General features: G+C 34.8%; 1 long non-coding RNA gene, 1 other non-coding gene and 1 pseudogene across 2 annotated transcripts; all 3 read right to left on the reverse strand.

Moving 5' to 3' along the window:
* Positions 1 to 320: 320 nt before the first annotated feature.
* On the reverse strand, positions 321 to 471 carry LOC122277840. The gene has a single exon (XR_006229148.1). It is a non-coding gene; the product is annotated as a U4 spliceosomal RNA (small nuclear RNA).
* Positions 472 to 1,901: 1,430 nt separating this feature from the next.
* On the reverse strand, positions 1,902 to 15,807 carry LOC122276769 (annotated as a pseudogene).
* Positions 8,014 to 8,670, reverse strand: LOC122276585. Its single transcript, XR_006228898.1, has 2 exons — positions 8,444 to 8,670; positions 8,014 to 8,295 (listed from the first exon to the last, which is right to left on the reverse strand). It is a non-coding gene; the product is annotated as an uncharacterized LOC122276585 (long non-coding RNA).
* Positions 15,808 to 19,834: the final 4,027 nt, after the last annotated feature.

Raw genomic sequence — 19,834 nt, forward strand, 5'->3', positions numbered from 1 at the left:
AAATGGATATTTTGATAATCTTCTTATGCAATTCGAGGTGAATATAAAATCATAAATTTTTAAGAATAGGGCATGGCAAATGAAACATCCGCCACATTTTACATTGAAGAGTCAATTACGAGAAGCATTACTATTATTATGATCCCTAACTATATAAATATTAAATAATAGTATACATTTTAAGTGGTTATTAAAATCGGAGAACACAATGTTTAATTTATTGTTGTGCACTACACAATGTACCCTTTCTTTTTTTCTTTTTCTTTTTTTCTTTTTTATTTCTTTTTTTTTTTTATTTTTATTTTTTTTTTTATGTGTAGAGCTTTATCCCAAGGGGAGCCCTTCCAGAAATTCTCGACGGCCAATGTTGAACCCAGGCCGAAGAGGGGGTTTGGAAATAGTTTTCAACCAGTAATAGACGCGTCTCGGTTAGAACCTTACTCGTTGCGTCATTGCCCCAAGCGCAAAGACAAGGCATTAATGAAGTTCCAAATCCACTTGTAGCGCTTCATCAATCAACGTGGCCCAATATTGGAAATCGACAAGCCATTGATGGAGAGAAAGCTTGGACTACTTGTTTCGTAGTGATCAGTAAATCTGCCCAGTGAAAATGCAGGTCGTTGAGGTTTGGAAAGAGACATTGTAGTGTCACTTTTCAACATTACAACGACAGATGACATGGTTGGCCTTTCATTTGCATCTTCTTGAACACACAATAATCCAATATGCAAGTGTCTTATAAATTCGTCCAGGTTGCACGACTCGTGCAACAAAGGATCCATCAACTCCAAAATATGATTTCCTTCATTCTAAAGTGTCCATGCCTGCACCGTTAATATTTAATGCATAAGTTTAGACAAGTTTTAACGTCCATATAATAACTGGCAAAAAGAAAATCACTTGCAAATGCAACGAGGCTAGGAGCACGTTTTGTTCTATGGAAGCCATCATTTATTATCCCAGTTACATTCTCAATTAAGAGTACTCTAAAGCTAAATACGTCAGACTTAATGGAATACATTCGTTCCATAGCATACTATGGAGCCATGTAACTACAGCCAAATTGTGTATATATATATATAAAATGACAGTCTCATGTTTAGAAGCATATATATATATATAAATAAAGGAAATATCCAGATTCTCTCATTTTTATCTCTTTCCATGACTCGTTGGATTTGGGATTACTTGTATTGTATTTGTATTCTTGTACATCTGCCACACTTTTTTTTGTCACCATTTGAAATAAATTTATCCAATCTCATGGATGCAAGCACATTACTGAATTTTAAATAGAAAAAAATTATTTATCATTTATTTTCTCATCATCTTGTAATGTGATATTAGATGATATATTTATAAGTAAAATATAATAAATAGTCTCCAATCATCTAATACCACATCATGAGATGATGTCTCATATGTGGTATTAGATGATATTAATCATTCATTTTCTGGTATTAGATTATATGTTCACAAGTGAAATAAAATAAATAATCTCCAATCATCTAATACAACATTATGAGATGATGAAAATTGAGATGACGAGTAGCATTACACTTTTACATAAGTCTTGTATCGTGTAGATTGATTCTATTTATATTTACTTCTCCTATTGTTCCTAAAATTGCATACTGCCTAGAATACATAGATCGATGTGTTCGTACATATTTAATTTATGTGTATTGGAAATGCGAATATCAATGATGAAGTAGTTAAATGGACTTCGGCAAAAAATAAAAAATAAACAAATAAGTAGTTAAATGGACGGGCTTAAATTATAGACGCAATAAACATACCGCTGATATTATAGAAACCTACCGCATAATAATATTTCTATTTCAGCTTTTTCTATACGTGTAAGTGATGGATTCGCGCATTAATCTTCAACTAACAGAACTCTAAACTTCAGATTTACCCTATATTTATTATTTATAGCTCAGATTTCGAAGTCCAGAGAATCAAAATCTTGATAATCGACATAGGCTCAAAAAATACAGTGGGCTGTTTGTTATTGGGCCCGCCTCCCTTGTTCTTTTGTTAGAAGGTGCCACAATTCATCAATGGGCTCCATATGTTTGAACGAACAGCCCAGCTTCAAAAGGGAACGGGCCTACAGAAAACTAATAATATAAATAGCAGCAGAATTGAGCCCTGTAATATAAATAGCAGCCCTGTAAGCTCGTTGTAATATCTTTCTCCGTGTGGAGTAGAAAGCACAAGATGTCCCACTTCCTATGATATAAAAATTATGACAGATTTTCAGCTTGCAAACGTGTTAGAAGAAACGTTGCCAGTATTCATCTTGGTGCAAGAATGGAACCCGTAAGATCATTTACAGAAGGATTTGCTATGAGAAAACGATCAGTCTGAATGACTCTACCCACAGAAAGTGCAGGTTGTTTTGGTTTGGGAAGAGGTATTGATTCCTTCCCCAGTAGAACTACCACCTTTGATATGGTGGGTCTATCTGCTGGATCCTCCTGCACACACAATAGCCCGATATGCATGCATTTCAATATTTGTGTAATCATGCAGGACTCTATCAACAAAGGGTCCACAAATTCCATTTCTTTCCCTTCATTCCAAAGTTTCCAAGCCTGTCAATACAAACATAAACTTGATTATGTGCATAAATACTATCTCCAGTCAATCCTAACAAAACTGATAATGATGTAAGCATCCATTTTTAACTAACTAAACTAAACTATATTCTGTTTTAGCAGACAATAAAAAAAAAACTTACGTATGCAAGGAGTGTCTGGGCCTGCCCTGTCAGGTAGAAGCCGCTATTTTTCCTCCCGCTAATAATCTCAAGCAAGATGACGCCGAAACTGAAAACATCAGATTTTACAGAAAACAGCCCCTCCATTGCATACTCAGGAGCCATGTATCCGCTGTGTTCAAGCATAGCATTACCGTGTTTTCTTCTGAATTGAATACTAAAAAGAACTTGGGAAATATATTCCAGAAGAAAGAAAAGAAGTAGACTCACTATGTTCCAACGACTCTCCTAGTGTTAGCAGTGTTCTGATCCTCACCAAAGATCCTCGCCATGCCAAAATCTGATATTTTAACAACCATTTCATGGTCCAATAATACGTTGTTGGGCTTTAGATCCCTGTGAATGATTTTAAGCCTGGACTCCTCGTGAAGATAAAGAAGTCCTCTCGCAATACCAACAATAATATCGTAGCATGTCTTCCAGTCAAGCTGACTGCGTTTTATCGAATCTGAAAACACGTTTGAAGGCCATTTGTTCATATATCTTAGATGAATTCGGAATATAACCAAGCTAATGAGCCGAAGTTTGAAGGAACAAACCAAATATAAATAAATCAAGGCTTCTATTGGGCATGAATTCGTAAACAAGCAGCTTTTCATGGCCCTCCATTGCACATCCCAAGAGCTTCACCAGGTTTCTGTGCTGAAGTTTTGCAATAACCATGAGCTCATTTTTAAATTCCTCCAAGCCTTGCCATGACTTCCTCGACAACCTTTTAACTGCTACTGTGTTACCATCTGCAAGCACACCCTAAGAAATTATCCAGAATCAGGAATAAATTCGGGACGGTGAAGCAACACTGGAGCCACTTTAAACAGAGAAGTTGATGTTACCTTGTATACAGTGCCAAATCCACCAATTCCCAGCTTATTTGAATCTGAAAAGTTATCTGTAGCTGCCATTAGTGTCGATAGTTTCATGAAGGGCAGTTCTTCAGAGCTAACCAATTCACCCTCTTCTGTAATGTCGACTCCCGTGGGCCAAGCCAACTCATGTACCAGTGCGTTCTGGCTTCTGTCATCGTCTGCAAAGAAACATTAAATTAATCTCCTTCTCGGGATGCAAATTGAACAAACTTTGCGATGGTTAGTCATTTACATAATTTACCTCTTTCGGTTCTCTTCTTCCGCCCATGATAAGAAGCCCAAAACCCAACGATTATTGCTAATACTGAGAGTGGTATACACGAAACGATCACAACCATCCAAATCTTCCATTTATCCTCTGTTTTTGGACAAAAAGAACTGCCTTCAAGTTCTATTTACCACGATTACTTTTTTGGTTTTAGAATTTTGACAGCTTTTTTATGACTACATATTTTTCTGGGTGAAGTTCACTGTGAGACCAGGTTATATGGTTTAATTACATCTGCAAACTTTAGGTTGAATTTAGCCTTTCCTCACGAACTATAGTAATAAAAGCAAGCGGTGTATAATTATATAGTTAGGCCTAGCCCTATAATAAGAAGAATAATAATAATAATGAAACGAGGAGAAGAAAAGACCATCATTATCTTATATTTATGCCCGGGTGGAACCAATCTATCCTAAAGCATATATGGACAGAAAAACTAATCAAAGATCTTATGTGCTTACCGTTGGAAGCTGGGTAGGTTAACACCAACCTGAGACGTTGTAGAAACGGTACAGCTGAAACCTCACATTACAATTCCTAGAAACGACAAAACCACCTTCTCTAGAAGAGCAGCATGCCTGAAGATCTTTAAAGGCATAATCAAAACAACTATAACAGTCTTGTTGTGCCATGTCCCTAGTACATTGGACAAGACCATAGATTGTTTTCTTCCTCGAGAATTTAATTTCACCAGTTGCGAACATGCGTGTAGAGGGATCAAACGCAGTCTCGTTTGCGATGTTTTTCATCAAGTACGTTAAAACTTGAACAAAATGAACAGGATTTGATACGTTCTTCTCCAGTTTGGTCTGATTTGGATACTTTCCGGTATAAACCATGAAGAAAGAGAAATTCTGGAAGGAGTAGCGAACTTGACAGCGGTCAAACCATATAATCGCAGCTTCTGTTTTGCATTGCTTCAAGATTTCCTGGCTTGCATTCTCTATACAAATCCGACACACTGTAGAGTTGACGTCCCCTCTACAAAGCGCTTGTCCATAGACTCTGTCTCGGCCCTCTCCAACAAAGGTGTTGTTGAAACCTGTCGCCCAAGTACTGGCCGAAGCTGGCAAAGACTTGAGAAGTAGCTTGAGGTTGTTTTCAAATGGGCTGTTAAGTGCGTAGTTTTCGATATTATCCTCACAAAAGGTTGAGAGAAGGGAATCTCCACCAGCAAGGATATGAGGACGCATCAAAAGTGGTACAATAAAAAAAGCCATGAATGAGTGTACATATTCTTTCTCCATCTTCCGAATATGATGGCAGCACACTGGATAGGATGAATAGTTTAGCAAAAAAAGGCAGTGGAGATTAAAGCACATATCAGGGTATCAGAATACTTCACGTCTGCATGCTCGACGTTTCTTCCATTGAGAACACCATGATATAATAGCCTCATTACACAGAAACTTCCGCCCTCAAGTTGGATATTGAGGACACAAATTTTAGGACTGACTTTTCCCGATGGTGATGGTGACAGATCGAAGACCATTAGTTTTCTGGGTGTTGAGTACGACCAGCACTTTCATCGATTATCTTAGCTAACATTAATGGCTTTACGAGAATTGGCATATTTGACCGAGCTTAGCGTCTTTGACCGTTCCGATCGAGTGAAGATATCACATCCAGAACATTCCGTGAATATTCTTGCTAATTGAAGAATGTATGATGTTGATGGAACAGCATCAGTATTACTGTTTTTTTTTTTTATGAATTTGTCAGGGAGAATAATTGTTTTAAGATATTTTCATATTATTTTGTTATTATTTATAAATAAATCACTATTAATATATTATTTATAAACTACTTTTTTATTATTTACAAATGATATAAAATACTCTTAATATCTAAATGGAGTCTGAATTATTATAGTCCGAAAGATTATTAGTACCATATCAGGTAGAGTAATTTTAGAAACTACCCAATATTATTTTATTGCGTTGATATGATTATGCTTGATAATAGAAAATAAAAAAGATTAAATCATTGTTAATCACCATAACTAGAATAATGGCGGGAAAATAATATACCTAATAAACAATTTTTAGTATTTTTCGTATCCACACAATCTTGCGGCCTCATATCTTTTGCGTTTTGCGTGTGAATTTGGAGAAAGGCGACTAAAAGCATTTTCATCCGAATCCTTATCTTTATTCTTATAATTTAACTCAAAATTATATTTTTTTAAATATATTTTTAAATTTTATTCATCTTCTAAAAATTTCCTACATCTCATTCTCTATCCCTATCTCTATTCTATTAAATAATATTTCTCTATTCTTTTTTTATTATCTTTTTCTCTCTCTTCTATTTATAATCTTAATTACTAATTCTTTTGTCTTATTATCTTTTTTTCAAATATCACTTTCTATTAAATATTTATACGATTTTGACTATCCAATATAGTATTTTTTTTAAACCAAAAATCGTATTATAAAAATAGTAATTTTTTTTTTAATTAGTGCATTTTCTAACGTGATGGCCAAATTTTTTTATTTAGTACTCTTTATCCGTTTTTCTAATGTTAATACCTAGTCACGTATTGAATATTAAATTTCCACTCATTTAATATTAACGGTAATATTCTTTGTCATTTCTACAACGGTAATATTTTTTGTCTTTTCTCTAGCGGTAACATTTTTTGTCTTTTCTTCAATGGTAACTTTTTTTGTCTTCTCTCAAACAGTAACATTTTTTGCCCTATATGTAACGATAATTTTTTCCTCTATAAATACGCATATTGCTAACATTCACATTCTTACAAACTCTTCTTTTATTTGATCTATAGAAGCGAAATTCAATAGTCTCCCCTAATCTCCCACTTCTTTCATCAAATGGCTCGTACCTTCTTTCGCAAAATGTTGACATACGTATCCTCTAAAGATGATAGCGATGTTGTTCTTAATGAGGAGGCCAATAGACAGTCATTGAGGCATCGTGACAATCGCCAACGTCGCAAGTTTATTCGGCGTGATCATATTCAAGGGCACGAGCGCCTATTTCGTGATTATTTTGCAGAAAATTCAGTATATCCCTCGAATCTATTTTGAATAAGATTTCGGATGAGTCGTTCCCTATTTCTCTGTATTCTAAATGAGGTAGAGTCTTACAAGCCGTACTTCGTCCAGAGAATAAATGATACCGGAAGACTCGGTTTATCTTCTATGCAAAAGATAATGGCAAGTGGCAGGTAACTGCATAATCATGGTTATGTGTTAATAAAAGAGAAGAGATATTTACTTTTTTATTTTTCCTGAATTAATTTGTCCTCTTTAATTGATTCAAGACATGAGATATATCATTTTTAATAATCAAGTCTATTAGCTTGGTTACAATTAATATAAACACTAGGATTTCGACAATATGATTTCAATTATTCCTTTCAAATAGATTCCATAAAAAATACCTGAAATAAATGATGAGTTATAGTATGCTACAACTGTAATTTTCACATTGAAATAGAACAAGGCATAAAGCAGGGGCAACGAATTTAGCCAACAACTTCTCCAAACAAGATCTACTTAATTTATGGAATCAAAGTCTCAGCTAGATAATATGATTGTTAAAGGGGGTTCTCAAATTAGTGGTCTAATGAAAACATGTGTGTATATATATATATATATATAACCCAAATGCCTTTCGGTTTATTAATACAAAACTCAATAGATATAAACATTGAAAAGTACAGTCCCGGATTCTTTGTATTTACATGGAATAGAGTTGAGATAAAAAATGATACTAGAGTTAACACATGATAGATCTAGAGAAAATACTAGAGAAACAAAATTAGAAGTCGAAAAGGCATAAAAGGAATTAATCAAGGAGTTATCAATACTCAGATTACTTTGTAAGAAAAAAAAAGTTCAATGAACTCCATCAAGTAATGAAAGAATAAAGTATCTATAGCACATACCAAAGCACAGATGCCTAAAAAAAAAAAAGGTAAAGATTGAGATAGCACAACAGATGTCACGAGGCAAAGAAAAATCATCATGGAAATGGCTGACATTTCCATCTCTCCAAATAATAAACAGATTCCTCTGAACTAGAAAAGCAAAGCACAATAATTCGAGCACTAGGATTTCATTTCCATAGGTAGAAACTTAAGTAGTTCAATGTCAGCCAACCAATGCTAAAAGGTTACAATTAACCTCATTTCAATGTCTGATGCAAAGTTTCAAGAGGAGCACCACAAGCTTAAACTAACCCCAAGCTATTACAAAATGACACAAAATGTAGGAGAAAACCCACCAATAACCAAAATCAGCAGTGACCAAACATCACACAAAAGCAATGGAGAAATCCCCAAATCGGCAGTTACCCAAATGACAATTTATAGCATCCTCAAATCCCCAAATCCCAACATCGGCACAGACCTAAAATCACAGCAATAATATGATAAATTCTTACATTTCCAGGACTGTACATTTGAAACTCACAGCACAAGAAAATTTATGGAAGTGGAAAATAACAAAAAGGAATGTGTGTGTGATCATGAGAAGCAGAGAAGGAGAAAGCCCTTACCACCGTTCTTCATCCTTAAACTCCACGGACGATAGGAAAAACAACAGAGCACATTTATATACACATTGAGTCTAAAAATCTGCAAGAAAATTATACAGGTGCCTTTCGGATTTTGAAGCCAAAATGCTCGGTTATAGAGACAAGAAACACTCACATGGTATGCCGATAGAAACATTCCCATCAGAAAAACACAACAGGAACGCCGATAGAAACACAGGAGGCACAAAACCATAACACCAACGCCGAAATCAACACAGGAACCAACCGAGAGGGAAAAAAAATTTCAAATACATGCAACAATGGGAAACCAAAGATCCAAATGCAAAAACCACAAATCGGGGCAATATTTGTGGAGATTCACCTTCGATTTAGGCAAGGAGGGGTGCAGGTGCTGCGTTCCGGGGAGGGGAGGGAGAAGAAGTCGCAGGTCGAGCTCCAAAACCGTTGGGGTGAAGATGGGATGCGGATGTACAGTTGATCCCCATATATGGGGATTTACTGTAGCGCCCCTAAAATTGGACCGCAATTTGGGGATCTGGATGGAGAAGGGTTTTATGTAAAAACCCTAAAAATTACCTCAAAATATAGAGATACGGGACTAATGCGGGGCCGGATGGGGATGCTCTAACAAGTAACTGACATTTCATGTAAAATAGTTCAATATTTTTTTTTATATTAAATAAAAAAATGTCTTGACAATTAATTGTTTAATAAAATCATCAAATAATTTTTTTTTTCTTTTATACAAGCAAGCATTTCATAGATAGATTAAGCACTTATAAAATACAAGATTCAATAGGCTATATGGGAGCCCCTAACAATCATCCTAAAACCAACACATATAATACAAGAGAAATAAAACAGAGAGCTTCGAAGCCAAAGACTTGGCTCCCACCCATTTCCCATAAAAGGAAAGTCGTTTAAAGTGATTTTTACATAATTTGATAAATAAACCATAAAACTACAACTAGAAATCACAGTGGATTGTACGCTGTGTGCTGCATTTTACTAGTCTAAACTGGCTAAATGAGGCTTTTGCAATCACTTTATCTGGATCATTGGTTAGGAAAAGCAGAAACATAAAAAATTAGCAACCGGAAGATGAGTCGATTTTCAGGCAAATGACCAACACTAGCTCTAGAGGCGTATGTAGGTCACGCGTCACTCTAGAAGAAAAGGTGAAAGTCAGATCTAAGATATCCAAAATTGCAGACTCATCATGAAACTGCAATTCGTGAGACTCAATTGCAATGTGAGCTGTGCGTGAGACATACGCACTGCTCTTTTGGTCGGTTTTCTTTTGTCAATCAATAGATCGGTGGTTGGAGAATTTGGTAGTGGGACACATTGAATTTGTAGGGGGTCGAAAGGCAACAAATTGATGCATCTCGGTGCTATGGACGAAAAAAAAAAAAAAAAACCGATGGACACGTTGCCGGACAAGGGGCATGAGAGGGTTATACCAAGTGGAGAGACAAAAAAAGCACCCTAGAAGAGAGGAAAGGTTTTCAAATCCAGTGTTTTAAATAGGGATGAAAGTTTAAATTAGAAAACAGCCCAGACCTTTGGATTGGTTCGGCTCGGGATCAGTTCCATGATTCCACAAACCAAATATAATCGGTCCGGTTCTAGTTTTAAGATTTACGAGACTAGACCGAATCGAAACTGGTTTATGTTTATACATATAATTAATTTTTAATATTATATAAAATATTATATATATCATTTTTATATATAGTATATATAATTATATATGAAATAATTTTATATTATAATTTATAACATAAAATTATAATATTAAACATAAACATTTGTTTGATCATATGTTATTAATATAAAATATATATATTAATTACATTTTTAGGCTTAATAAATTCTCAACATATTTCTTTGAATCATTTTGATAAATACATAATACATTAGTAATACTAATATATATTAGTATAATAATTACATTTCGCTTTAATTAATTGGTAATGTATATTGATACTAATATTATATTAAATCACTATAACTTATTAATATTAAATTACTTTTATATAGTAATATTAATACTATATTAAATCATTATAAATTATAATAATATAGTTATACTAAAACTAGGAATATCGGTTTAAAAGGGTAATCGATACAAAATTAAATTTTAAAAATACAAAACCGATATAACTAATTCGGTTTAAAAAATTGTGCAAAACTAGATCCAACCATATGAAATATCCCCTAATTTTAAGTATTAAATTTCTTTCGGATATCAGCATCTTGTTATTGGCGAGTACAGGCCGGTCAATTCCGTGGAGGAAAGTTATCAATATTTACCCAACCAGGCAACCGCAAACCAAATTCGCAATAATCATCTTATACTTTGATCAAACTACAAAAGATTCAGTTTTAAAACTTAAAATTTTAGCAATGATCATACAAAAATATACAGATTTTGTATGAACACTAAATAAATTGTGTCAAAACCCACTGATGGAAATATAGGCCGCAAAGGCACACAATTTGTATTAACCCAGACAAATCAGGCTCAACGACACTCCCATAATCACGGATTCCATCGCAGATACGCCTACTGATCTATACATGGGAAGCATATTGCCTGTATGATTTTCAACACTTCAATACAACTTGTAATTGTATTTGAATGTTGTAACATACTTTATAAATGTCAAAGAGAGGACTCTCAGTTAGAGTTGAACAAAAATTTAAAAATTCGGCTCTGAATGCTTCTTCAACAAAATGGAATCAAAGTCAGATTTTTTGTTTTTTAATTCTTCAGTCCAAGTTGGAGTCAGAAGTGTTGTTAGACTAACTCTGACTTCGACTTTATACTCCGATTCCGAATCCAACTGGTTTTTCAGTCAGAGTTGGAGTTCATTGGATTTAGGGAAATCCAATTTCGACTGAGACCACTACTCTTGGCACTCTCACAGTGACTGAGTAATTTTATCAAACACTTTGCATCCACCTTCAATTTGGACCAAGTATTAATGGCGAAGAGATGAGGGAAAAAGTAGGCCTAGCCTATAGGCTGATGAACCAGCAAGATACCAAAGCTCAACGATAGTTGATAGATGAACAAAGGATTGAAAATGTGACCACAATGAGCAAGTGGCAATGTTCAGGCTTGCCCAGAAGAAGAGAGGGAAACCTCGAAGGCAGGATACAAATGGCGGACAAAGCATCATCTGACTTTAAACTATGGTGGCAAGCGGTAAGGGCCTTCAAGAACTGAGACTTTAATTTATAGTTTGGGTGTTGAGAAGTGTTGGAATATGTTGTGAATAGTAATGAAAAAGTAAATAAATAATAATAATAAGATATTGAATAGTAGTAAAAGGTAATAAATAGTAATAAAAAGTAAGTGAAAAGTAATAATAAATTAATAAATAATAGTGAAAAATATTGAAAAGTGTTGAATATGTGTCAACACCCAAACCTGGAAGACAAATGTACTAATTATTATATAGGAAAACACTATTGCTTCAGAAATTTTGTACCGAATTTCTTTTGAAAATTTTTTAAAATTTTAAATTTTTTATTTTTTCAATTTAGTGATTAAGTAAATGTTTTTAAATGAATATGTGATTTTTTTATTTTTTAAAAATATTTTAATAAAAATGGTAAAAGAAAAACTGAATAATAAAAAGAAATGAACTATCGGTGGAAGATTTCTACCCATCTTCTGTGACGTAGCAACGTCCGGCACAAACATACAGCTTTAAACAGTAAGGTCCTGAGAATCCTCGCCATAAATGAAGATAGAACAGAAGTTCGGCTCTGTACAGACAGAAATATCAAGTTGAAATATTCTATCCTTTGAGTTTGAGATATGGAGTTGAAATACCGGCAATTGCACTGCTTTGAGATATTGATCTATCCTTTGAAATCTCAAGTTGTGGAAAACAAAAGAAATTGAAGTCAGTCAATCATATGTCCAAATCATTTTCTGAAATTGACAAAATCGATTTAATTAAGATCTATACCGTGTTCAAATTTACCCACTGGCACTAAAATTGACAATTGAATTGGAAATACAGAGAATCCTATCCGGAAATCCATGGAAAATACAATGGAACAAGGTTGAAATTAATCACTATGTTGACAAGTTACAACTAGGAGCAGACAAAAATCACGTGCATACAGATATAGGCCGTGAATTACTAGGAAATAGTCAAATACATGGTTGCATTGCTGTCTAGTTCATCTACACCAATTAAAGAAAGAGACATGAAGTTTCAGAGGATCCACTCAGTGCTCCATCGATCACCGTGGCCCAATATTGGAAATCGACAAGCCATTGAAAGAGAGATTGTCGGGATCTGCTTCGTCGAGATCAATGAATCTGCCCACACAAAAGGCAGGTCGCTCAGGTTGGCAAAGAGTTCCAGGTTCACTCTTCAACGTCGCAACAACAGATGACATGGTTGGCCTATAATTTGCATCTTCTTCAACACATAGCAATCCGACATGAATGTATCTTAAAAATTCATCTGCACAGCATGAGTCAATCAATAAAGGATCCAGCAATTCCATCGCTTTTCCTTCATTCCATAGTTGCCATGCCTGCACCATCATGTAGTCCGCTTAGAATTTTTTTTTTACCCCAATATAATAATTAACTTCGTCATGCAGTCTTTACTAATTATATATCCATAGAAAAAAAAAAACAACTTACATATGCTAGGAGGCTAGGAGCACGTTTTGATCGATGGAAGCCAGCATTTCTTATCCCAGACATGATCTCAATCAAGAGTACACCAAAGCTAAACACATCGGACTTAATGGAATATAGTCCATCCATTGCATACTCCGGAGCCATGTACCCGCTGATGAAAAATAATACATAAAAACAAAAAAAATAAAATAAAAGCGACGTTAATACACGCAATAATTATAAATAACTAAATTAAGGTTCCCAAAACATGATTTGGTAAGCATGCAGAATTTATAAGAATGCAATTTGTAAGAGACCAAAAGAGATTCTACCACATTTCTGCATAAATAATGTAATCAGAATGCATGTATTTCATGGGATGAAATAATTTCTGAAAGAGAAATCATTATAAAATTTCCATTAATTATCTGAGGGAATGGAATCGAAAATAAAGAAAAGTACAGTACTGTACTCACTAGGTCCCAGCAATTTGAGCAGTACTATTATTAGCTTCGCCTTCGCTTCCTTCAAAGATCCTTGCCATTCCAAAGTCTGAGATCTTGGGATTCATGTCATAGTCCAGTAAGACATTACTAGGTTTTAGGTCCCTATGAATTATTCTAAGTCGTGAATCCTGGTGAAGATAAAGAATTCCCCTTGCAATTCCATCTATTATATTAAGTCGTCTGCTCCAACTGAGTTGTGCACATCTGCTTCGATCTGTATTATTATATACGTACAAAGCTGATTCGAGCACCCATTAAAGAAAGAAAAAAAAAAAGAATGCATGGGGATTCGGGAAATTAACTTACCAAAGAGAAAGACATCTAGGCTGTTGTTGGGCATGAATTCATAAACAAGCAGCCTTTCGTCTCCCTCTACGCAAAAACCAAGAAGCTTGACAAGATTTTTGTGTTGAAGCTTCATTATAAGTAGAACCTCATTTATAAATTCCTCTGAACCCTGCTCGGAACCGAAGGATAGCCTCTTAACCGCTACTTCCTTTCCATCACTTAGTAAACCCTACAAAAGATAATTTGCTTAATTTTTCCGATCAACATATATTTAAATTAAAAAATAAATAAATAAATATATTTAAAAAAAGAAAAAGAAAAAGAAAAAGAAAAAGGCCAATGCTTAATTTGAGACGGTCGTACTCCTCACCATCTTCATTCCTATTCTTTCTTTTACTTCCTATAACGACTTTTATTACCTTGTAGACAGGACCAAAACCACCCTCCCCAAGCTTATTTGAATCGGAGAAGTTATCAGTAGCAGCTTGTATTGATGACAACTCAATATAGGGAAAATCTTGAGCTTGGGGGTCATATCTTTCTTGAAAATTGCGGTGATGAAAGCGTGAGACACTTGGATTACTATTATTTGCTCGCTGACAAACAAATTCTTCCTTCCCTGAATAAAAAAGAACCGGTAACGAATTAAAGAAAATTAATGTTTGGTATATAAAGAGATTTTGTAGAAACAAATTCACCAAATAATATTGTAAAGTTTCATTTTAAATAAATGTAATGCCTAACATTTAACCCATCAATTCCTGAATTTTACTTTTATAAAATTGAATGTAGAATTTGTAAAGTAAGCTCAGTGATACGCATCTTACGTTTCCAAGCCTTTTTGTTCGCAAGACAATAAATGCCGGAAGCAAAAAGTACCATCGCCAAGCATGCTGATACAACCATAATGATCATCCATATTTTCCTTCCGCCGCCTGCGTTTAATTGAAGGCAATCGCTTCCGATTCTTTATAATTGACTACATATATATCACGTTGAATAGTAAAAAATAGAAGAAATTATCTGTAGAGGCGTACGTGTTGACGAATACTTACTTCCTGATCCTTGGGCATTCATTGAAGATGTCGCGCCATATTTATAGAAGTTGTAGAACTCATACCTCAAGAAGCAACTACTACTAAAAAGCCTTGCACCGATGGAGAAGTAGCAGCAGTTTAATACATCTGCAATTGCCCTCTCAAGGCATGAATTACAGCCATCACCGGATAAGTCTCTTGTGCACTCCACAAGAGCATATATTGTTTTGTCCTCAAAGTCTACTTCTCCGGTAGCATACCGTAATTTAGCTGAAAGATTGAAAGCTGCTGCCTCCGTCGTAAGGTTATTCAAAGTCTCCTTAACAACAGATCGATATTTGAACTGTAGTGGTTGGGAAAGATTCATCGGGTTATATTGGTGCTTGTTTCCTGTGAGATTCACTTGGCCAAAGAAATTTTGGTTGGAGTAGCGCAGCTGGCATAGCTCCTCCCATACAACTGCTTCCCTTGTGTATGGACAGAGCTTCAAAATGTCTTTTGTAGCGGTTGCTATGCATTTCCCGCAGTTTTCATTTGTGACATAGTCGAGGCACATGTGTACACCATAAACTCTATCCGTATCATTTCCTGTGGAGGTATTATAGAATTTGGAAGAAGAAGCTTTTGAGGATAAAGAGATCAGGAGTTCGTCAAGGTTATTTTTAAATGGACTGTCGTCTATATAGTCAGCACTTGTGTTAGGGCAAAAGCTATAAGGAGGATCGGCATAGGCCAGCTCCCATAGGAGAAGGGTAAGAAAAGCAGAAAACGTAAGCAATCGAATGAATCTTGGACTGATATGGGGACGATTCATGCTCCACCTCCTAAGTTCTCTACTAGGATCAATAATGGGAAAATCTCTCTTTGGAGTAGCTGTTAAACATATAAGGCCGAAGTCAAGTCAACAATTGTAGTACTATTCCACATCAAACCAGTTTGTGGAAAGCATGCATTGCCACGTACATGGGAAAAAATGCGTTAGACTACAATTGCATTAATTACAAGGGGACCATGCATTCTGTCTTTAAGCTTATTCAACGGTACGTCTTTTTGTATTATATATGTAATTTCCTGGATGTTTGATATCTGATTATCCTTGAAAGCAAATTCAAGGATATATCTCATTTTTCTTGGACGGCTTGCGGTCTATAAGGCCCAACACCTACTCTTATGTGGAATATCACAATAATTAATTTTAAATTTTAACATTTACGTTTAGTCAATTTTGTCGTAGGTAACATAACTCAAATCGTATATTTCTGCATTGTTATCATTTATAGCCCTCTAATGAGGCCCAAATCACATGTAGACATATATTTGAAAATGATTAATAAATGATACAGTTAAAATCCATTAAAATTATTATATAAAATAAAATAAAATAATATGAGGCATCCACTTGCACTTTATTACTCAGTAGGGAGAGAAGGGCCGTAAATATAGAATTCAGGCCGCCCAGCTTCACGATCACGACTCAGATTAGGCTCAATAAAATTTTTTTGTATTATTCCATATGTGACGATAATACCCTTAGATATATGTGACAATAACTAGAGTGTCCATTTATGCCCAACCCGAGATCTATTCTAAACAGCTTCAGAAGCAGACATCCGAGGTAAGCTTCACTCTCACTACTCAAAGTGAAACCTTTTCCTACTCTTCTGAAACCTAACACAATCATTCTTCTCTCTGTCTCTCTCTCGCCATGGCACAAGCTGTTCGAAAACTATACAACTTGGGCTGCTCCTCCTCTCCAATATCTCACTGCATTTACAACAAGCACAAGGCGAATAGTCAAAGCCTATATGCATTATCTCCATGGGGAAAAAGTATTCGTTGTCATTTCTTAGTGAGAAATTGCCAAACCAGGTCTAGTGCTTCATTTTATACGTCTAGTACGTCATGCTGACAGATGAAGTTTGAAGTTGTTTTGTAGTATTATTGTTTGTGGAAATGTCTGGGAGGGTAGATCCAATTACAAAGCTTGCAATCTCATGTTCTATATGTGTGGTTTTTGTTTCATTGATAGAACTTGTAACTGTTGGAAAATCAAGGTGAAAGGCTTGGTAAAAATGTGTTTAGGCAGTATCCTAAACACTAGCCATGTAGAATGGTATTGCTTAGCCTAACGAGTATTATAAATGGTGATATTTTTTCTGAAATTCAACATATTGCCCAGATGACTAACACAAGAGGGGGGGTGAATTGAGTTGTATTAAAAAAAAAATAACAATTATAAATCAAATATATAATATAAAATATAAACAAAATATGAAATAACAATAAATATAAAGAGTAAGGGTAAGAGAGAAGCAAACTCAGTATGTTAACGAGGTTCGGCCCCACTGCCTACGTCCTCGCCTCAAGCTACCCCTTGAGGATTCCCAAATTCACTATTCAACCTCCTTCAGGTGGAGATAGAAACCTATTACACCTTTGAACAACACCGCTACAAAGGATCCGTGTAGAACACCCTCTACACTTGCAATCACCTTACAAGTGGTTATTCAACTATTCCATGTATAGAATACTTTCTACACGTACAAGGGTTATACACACCCTTTTTCTGATACAAAAACTGATAGTGGGTAGGTTATCAGAAAACACTCCTCAATGAGTGAAATAAGAACAATACAGCACAAACTATATCTCTCAAAATGAATAAGAATTAAGGCTCAATACTTAGAGAAGAGAGAATGAAAGATTTGAATGAATGTTGTATGCTCTGGATGTTGTAAATGTGAAGCTCTCAAATGATCTATTTATAGGCATATGAGACTTCATATTTAAATTTTAAAAGATTCACATGTCAAAGACAACATCATTCATTTTTTCAAAAAATTCAAATAAAAGGTTCTTCTTTTTCAATTGTCAAAGACAACATCATTCATTTTTTCAAAAAAATCAAACCTAATCTTTTACTTTTGGCATATGACAAAATGAGCACACTTTCATTTTCAAAAAATTCAAACCTAATCTTTTACTTTTTGCATATGACAAAAGGAGCGCACTTTCCTTTTCAAAAAATTCAAACCTAATCTTTTACTTTTTGTATAAGTCTAAAAAAGCATCAATCACTTTTGAAAATATTCAAATAAAACATGCACATGTGAAAGATGACAATCAATCATCTTTAATATTTTCAAAGTTCAACCCTTTAATCAAGGCATGCACATGCAAAAGATGACAAAATTTAATTTTCAAAAATATTCATGCATATGTGGAAAATGTATTTTAATGCTTTATGATAAAATATTAATTTTGAGCATTAATCCTAATTTTGAATTTTGAAGAGATTTACAACATTACTCTATAATTTTAATGTGAACTTGTTCCCTTCTTGCTCATGCTTGTTTCCTTGATGTGCTTGATTCTATTGTGTAGACAACTTGAGCTTGAGACTTCTTTATTCTTTGAATTCATTTGTTATCATCAAAATCTATGTGTAAATATATAATTACACAAAATTTGAAATCTTGGGTTCAACACAACAGTATAGAAGATCAAGTGATTTCAAATGAAATCACTGCTGAAGATTCTGAACATGATCCTGCCGAAACTCAAGTAGATTGATCCTGCTGTAACATATTTGCTACCATCCATCAATATCGAAATTCAAGCTGAAAGTTAGGAATAAGAACGATATGATTTTGAGGCCTTGATATTGTATAGTTGTACATATTTAAATTACAAATTTAAATGTTGCTGATTTTTAGCAATTAGTTTCAAATGCACTTATAAATATACTGCATGTATACCACAAGTAAAATAAACAAAACAAAAGAATTCTTTCAAACATCTTTACCTTCTATTTCTTTACATGGTCTCAGATTAGCCGTAAAAGGCCAACGTCTAGCCACGTCTTCCTCCTCTCCAGTTTCTTCTACTACTACCAATAACCAAAACTCCCAATCTCCCTCTCTTATTAACATGTCAAATTTGGTAACTGTCAAATTAAGCCTTGGAAATTACATCATTTGGAAGGCACAAATGGTGCCTGCCAAGATCTATTTGGATATCTTGATGGTACCATCCCTAAACCTCCCAACACCATCTTTGTCTCTCACCCTGAAAGCAGTGTTATCTCTGAAATACCAAACCTTGCACACTCTCTTTGGATGCGCCAAGATAACATTATTCTTGGTACACTAATGTCTTCCCTCACTGAAGGGGTTCTTGCTCAAGTAGTGAATCACACTACTTCCTTTTTATTAAGAAACTCACTAATGAGTCGTGAAGATGTTATCACCTATGTACTTGCAGGATTAGGCCACAAATATGATAGTTTCGTTACCTCAATCTCAGCTCGAACTGACACAGTCACCATTGAAGAAATTTATTCTCTTTTGCTCACAACAAAGGCTTGTCTCTCCCGCCATCAACTCTCATCTCCAGTGCAACCAACTTCTGTCAACATTGCACAAAGGCATTATCAACAACTTGCCAGAGGAAGAGGTGGTCCTCGAGGAAGGTGGCGTGGAAATCGTGGTGGCTACAACAACAGTTCTTGCACCAATGATCAAAACTCTTTAATATGTCAGGTTTGTAATAAACCTGGCCATTTGGCTCACAAATGCTATCACCATTTTGATCTTTCTTATCAAGATTCCAAACCAAAAAATAAGCAAGCAATGGTTGCTACCCTGACTGGAAATTGAGAAACTAAATGGCATGTTGATACTGGTGCAACACACCATGTGACTAATGATCTCAACAATCTTAATCTTTGGACTGATGATTATCAGGGTACTGATCATGTTCAAGTAGGAAATGGGCAAGGTTTGCAAATCTCTAAAACTTGTTCCTTTAAACTTACCACTTCCAACTCTACCTTTTTTCTTAACCAAATTCTCCATGTTCCCCAAATTCAAAAAAACTTGTTATCCATTCAAAAATTTTGTAT

This window comes from Carya illinoinensis, chromosome 9, assembly GCF_018687715.1.
Source record: "Carya illinoinensis cultivar Pawnee chromosome 9, C.illinoinensisPawnee_v1, whole genome shotgun sequence".
Lineage (NCBI taxonomy): Eukaryota > Viridiplantae > Streptophyta > Magnoliopsida > Fagales > Juglandaceae > Carya > Carya illinoinensis.